General features: G+C 39.0%; 1 long non-coding RNA gene across 2 annotated transcripts in view; it reads right to left on the bottom strand.

The window, feature by feature from the left end:
- Nucleotides 1–478: 478 nt before the first annotated feature.
- The window catches only part of LOC141168449 (uncharacterized), a 176,924-nt gene continuing 171,402 nt past the window's right edge, over nucleotides 479–6,000 (bottom strand). For both annotated transcript variants that reach the window (XR_012252190.1, XR_012252196.1), the window contains exons 2-4: nucleotides 4,583–4,814; nucleotides 4,373–4,482; nucleotides 479–591 (exon numbers count right to left, since the gene is read on the bottom strand). This is a non-coding gene — a long non-coding RNA (uncharacterized lncRNA). The remainder of the gene's footprint in view (nucleotides 592–4,372; nucleotides 4,483–4,582; nucleotides 4,815–6,000) is intronic.

Here is a 6,000-nt window from a genome sequence, read left to right as displayed (position 1 = left end):
ACTTGTGTTATCTTTGTCTAATATTTACATTTGTTTTGTGATCTGAAACATTTAAGTGTGACAAACATGCAAAAGAATAAGAAATCAGGAAGGGGGCAAGCACTTTTTTCACACCACTGTATATAGATATTTATATTTAGCTTTTTAGAAATGTTTCCACGTCTAGATTTGAGTGTATGAACAGTACTGTTTCCACATGTATGGCAAGAAAGCAGAAACATATAACTTTTACATTAATTTAAACACAATAATATCATTAACCAAGGTTCTCCAAGTGCAATAGGTTATATTAAGAGGATTGAAAGCTGACTCCTGGTGCCCCGGGCACATATACAATGTAATCTCTATTAGGGAGCTGAATACACACGGACACTATAAATTGGCCCAAAAATAACCAAACATCTAGAAAGCAGAGACTATTCCACAATGTCAATGTGTAATTTCAAACTCTGACCTGCAAGTTCATTGCGATTATTACCTTCACAGTTACATGCGGCTCCTGTCATTTATCCACAAATACATAGTTGACTGAAAACATATTGGACTCCATTCATTCTCAGCGACTGCCCTTCAAATCGTATTTTATTTCTGCTGCAAAGAGAGAGCAAGAGGACATGAACTTGAAGCAGGTAAAACATTTTAGGGACAAATCTAACTAAATTGGGATTCGTAATAGTCAATAGCGATGTAAGCAAAATTAATGTAAAATTTTTAACAAAATAAAAAAAGAAAAAAAAAGGAACAAATATTGCTGGTGGATGACTCTGATGAAATGATATGAAAACTAAAGATAATATAGTAAACCACAGAATGTTATAGTGTCTGGTGTCATCGCTAAGGCAGAAGGTTATGATTGTCCTTATTCCGTCGTCTCCTATTCTTCACACCCTTGCTGTAAACTATGCCTATCGAAACGAAGCAGCTAATTAATCATGGATTACAAATATTGTCAAAGAAGGTGGCAAATGACAGTGAACTTTTTCTTCCTGGTACAATGTGCCAAACCCTAAGGCAGAGCCAGTAACAGTGGATGTCTAGCATTGTAAGGGAGTGGATGGTTTATTTTAAATGGATTATCTGGGACTTTTATTATTTTTACTATGGGGCTAAAAGTGAAGAGTTCTGCCCGACCCCAATCTCTGCCAGTTCAGAGTGGTCAGGGACCGCTCCTGCAGGCGATTCTGCGGGTTCCGGTGACTTCACGTTGACAGAGCCGCGTCTTCTCTTCCGCTCTGCTATGTTGACAAGGCATCAATGCTGGTTGACAGCCTGCTCACCTTTGACTAAATGCTGGGAGCTAGCTGTCAAAAAACATGACAACTGTAGTGATGCCCCAGAGCAGACCGGAAGAGGAAGAGCTGCTCTGGGACGAGAGGTGAAATGAAGCAAGGGACTCACTGGCTGAGCCGGTAGAGAATTTCCCCTGCACAGAACATTAGTTAGTTCTTAGCCCCATACACAAAAATATTAAAAGTCCTGGATAACCCCTTTAAAGGGCATTTTTACACAAGACTAAATAAAAAAAATTCTGTAAAAATAAGCCATTGCTATTGGTCACAAAACGCCACTGAATTCCCGAATGACCATCTTATCACCTATACCCTTTTAATGAAGAATAGGTTAAATTGACACACTTTGCCACTTTTCCTATATGGACAGAGACTCGTCATATTCATTCTCTGGTTGGACCCACAATAGTTGAACCTGAAACATTTACACTATTTTTTTGTTTTCTTTTTCACAAGTTTCAATGAAATGAATGCTGTTTTTATAGGTTATTCATTATATATAAATTGTAGACTGTGCCTGATCAATACTACCCATCTTTTTGAAATTGCATCAGGATACCAGATCAGAATTTAGTTATCATACAGATGTATATTTATTTGCAATTAATGTTATTATTATTTAATTTATACACTGTAGTTCCAACATATTCCACATATAAAGATTTTCATCATTCACAGTCACTGTTCCTGTCCTATAGGATGCTCACAATCCAATAAAGGTTAGGATAAAATTTGCCTATAATATACAGTGCTGTGCAAAAGTTTTAGGCATATGTGGAAAAACATGCTACATAGTAAGAATGCTTCAAAAATAGAAGTCTTTTTTTCCTCATTTTTATGAACAAAGGAAAAATTTAAATCAAATCAATATTAGGTGTGTCCAGCCTTTGCCTTATGAACAGCATCAAAGCAAAAATTCTTCTAGGTACACTTGCACACGGTTTAAGAAGCAATTCCGCAGGGAGGTTGTCCCAAACATCTTGGAAAACTAACCACAGATCTTCTGTGGATGTAGACAGGCTTGTGAAAATCTTTGATTTGATGATATTGAGATCAGTGCTTCCTAAGGGCGAAAAATTATAGCTTCCAGGACTCCTGTTGAAGATAGTTCTTAATGAGATTGGCTGTATGTTTGGGGTAATTGTCCTGCTGCAAAATAATTGTGGATGCTTCTTTGATGGTATTGTGTCATGGTTAAGTACCTGCCTGTATTTTTTAGCATTGAGGACACCAAAAAATGGGCAACATTGAGGACTGTTGACATAGAGATTTTTCAAGGAAACTTTGTGCAGCAGATGACTGACACCTTGCAAATAAGATGTCCAGCAGTGTCATCAGCTCATTACTGGCAGCAACCAGTGAGACCCAGCTACATGATCTACTGAAATCAGGTCAAAAGTGGTCTTCATGGTAAAAGTGTGACAAAAAAAACGTAGCTTTTACATGGAAACAACACTAAGTCACTCAACTGTGCATGAAAACTTAAGAACTTGCATTCCCGAAAACGGCAGCAGGTGCTTTACAATGATGAGTTAACATTTTAGATATTTGGTTTTAACAGAAGGCAGTTTGCTTGCTGAAGTACTGTTCAGCAGTACAGTAATGGGTGTCTGCAGGCAACAGTGAAGCATGGTGGAAGGTCCTTGTAAGATTGGGGCTGCATTTCAACAAATGGAGTTGGGAATTTGGTCAGGATTAATGGTGTCTTCAGTGCTGAGAAATACCGGATAATACTTATCCATCATGTAATGCCATCAGGGAAAAGTCTGATTGGCTCCTAATTTATTCTGTAGCAGGACAGCAACCCCAAACATACAACCAAAGTCATTAAGAATTATCTTAAAGCACCACTCCATCATTTTTTTTATTGCACCGCTGGAGTGGTGCTTTAAATGTCAGTTCTGTCTCATACTCACCTACCGCCGCCTTCATCCTTTTCCAGCATCGCTTTCGATGTTGTCCAGTGATCTGCCGGCAGCTCCAGGCTCTCATAGACTTGCATTGAGCTCTTGTGACATAATTTATGACTTCCAGACAGCAGTAAAGAGCACAAAATGGCGCTGTGGAGCCGGACCGGCGTCGGTAAAAAGTATAGGTGCGGGGGCAGGGGGCTTACATTTAGAGAACCACTCCAGCACTGAAAAAAACAAACGCTGGAGTGGAACTTTATACGTAAATTAGAACAAGGAGTTCTGTAAATGGTGATAAGGCCCCACAGAGCCCTGATCGCAGCCTCATTTGGTCTGTCTGGGATTACACAAGGAGACAGAAGGATTTTTACAAGCCTATATCCACGAAAGATCTGTGGTTAAATCTCAAAGATGTTGGGAGCAACCTTCCAGCCGAGTTCCTTCAAAAACTGTTTGCAGATGTACCTAGAAGAGTTGATACTCTTTTGAAGGAGAAAGTCACAGCAAATATTGATTTGATGTAGATTTTATCTGTTTTTTTTTTCATTCACTTTGCATTTTGTTAATTGATAAAAAATAAACTATTAACCCTTCTATTTTTTAAACATTCTTACTTTGTAGCATTTCTTTCAAACATACCTAAAACTCTTACATAGCACTGATACATGCATACATTTTTTTTGGAATCTTTGGAAGACCTTGTAGACCAAGTGCACGTATTCTGGTTATATCTCTCATTTCCTCATTTGACCTATTCATCTCATTATGGGTGGAATGCAATCATAATCTTTTGGCATTTGCAAGGGAAAATGTGTCCAGCTTTTTGTTGTATTTGGGTAGGTGCAGCCTAGTAATGCTACAATAACTACTGCTTGTTCTACAATAAAGAATAAAATACAAAAAAAAGTACCGTAAATGCTTGGTATTTTTATTGAGTGTTTTTTCAACATAACACAACATTTTAATTTACGTTGTATATACAAAATTAGGAAAAAGGTTTCTTATGCAAATCATCATATACTTCAGTGTTATATGAAGGTTTTTAGACATGTATTTGTTTAAAATGACAGAAATTATTTACAAAATCAGTATAAAAAAGCCGTCACCTCTATTTTTTCCCAATCCCTCTTAATTATGCATTTCATTTAGTTTAAATGTATTAAAAATACTTACCAATCATCAGCTTCCCCGGTTTCAGCACACATTGACATTTTTCTGGCTCAGACTAGTTAGATCACACAGGAGTTTATGTGCAGACTGGAAGTTGTTTTCTTAAAGGGATTCTCCAGGAATAGAAAAAAAATAAGATCTAAGAGATACCTGCACCATGTGTTGTCAATAAAAAAAACAGGGTGGACATCAGTGTGAGAAGCTTCTTCTTACCTCAGCACACCTGTTATCTCCAGCATTAGATCAGAAAGACAAGGTAAACAGCAGTGGGAGCAGCCTCTTTTTACTTCAGTACATCTGGTATGTCCAGTGAGATACAAGATTAACAGCAGTGTGTGCAGTCTCTTCTTACCTCAGCACCCCTTTCAGCCGTAGAATAAGACAAGATAGACAGGATGGACAGCAGAATGAAAAGCCTCTTCTTACCTCAGCACACCTGATATCTCTGGAATTAGATCAGAGAGACAGGGTGAACAGCAGTGTGAGCAGCAGCTTCTTACCTCAGCACTCCTGGTGTCTCCAGTGTTAGATCAGCAAGACAGGGGGACAGCAGTGTGAGCAGCCTCTTCTTACCTCAGCACTCCTGGTGTCTCCAGTGTTAGATCAGCAAGACAGGGTGGACAGCAGTGTGAGCAGTCTTTTATTAACTCAGCACCCCTGCTACCGCTAGTATTAGATTAGACTGACACGGTGAACAGCAGTGTGAGCTGCCTCTTCTACCTCAGCACTCCTGATATCTCCAGTGTTAGATCAGAAAGACGGACAGCAGTGTGAGCAGCCTCTTCTTACCTCAGCACTCCTGGTGTCTCCAGTGTTAGATCAGCAAGACAGGGTGGACAGCAGTGTGAGCAGTCTTTTATTAACTCAGCACCCCTGCTACCGCTAGTATTAGATTAGACTGACACGGTGAACAGCAGTGTGAGCTGCCTCTTCTACCTCAGCACTCCTGATATCTCCAGTGTTAGATAAGAAAGACGGACAGCAGTGTGAGCAGCCTCTTCTACCTCAGCACTCCTGATATCTCCAGTGTTAGATCAGCAAGACAGACAGCAGTGTGAGCTGCCTCTTCTACCTCAGCACTCCTGGTATCTCCAGTGTTAGATCAGAAAGACGGATAACAGTGTGAGCAGCCTCTTCTTAACTCAGAAATCACTGATATCTCCAATATTAGATCAGAATATCCCCTAAGACAACCTCTTCATACACATGAAGGGAGTAAGAAAAAGCTTCCTACTGCACAATATCAGAGGCACCTGTCCAGTTTACAGCCAGTGTAATAAGGTGGCAGCTATTTTAATTCTGTAGTGATTAAATCCTTAGACAAAGCTAGTGATTTGTTTAAAAAAAAGGTATTTATACATTTATTTCTAATTACATTTTCCTTTAATTATTTAATTATTTTTGCTCCTGGAGAACCTCTTTGATGTATGTCTATGGATCCTTCACATTGGAATAAAGCACCACCCTACACAGTGTAAGCCAGCAGAGAGATCACGTGGGGCAGAAGACTACAGCTGTGTTGGATACCGGGGAAGACAGCAATCAGTAAGTATTTTAAGACACCTATACTACATTACGTATATAATTAGAATAAATTAAGGAAAAAAAAGATCATGGGGCATCTTCTTTAA

The sequence above is a fragment of the Phyllobates terribilis genome, unplaced genomic scaffold, assembly GCF_046119375.1.
Source record: "Phyllobates terribilis strain yellow unplaced genomic scaffold, ASM4611937v1 Scaffold_1__5_contigs__length_1240528914, whole genome shotgun sequence".
NCBI classification, from domain to species: domain Eukaryota; kingdom Metazoa; phylum Chordata; class Amphibia; order Anura; family Dendrobatidae; genus Phyllobates; species Phyllobates terribilis.
The sequence above is the reverse complement of the archived record's forward strand: the minus strand, read 5'-3'. Positions and strand labels throughout refer to the sequence as shown.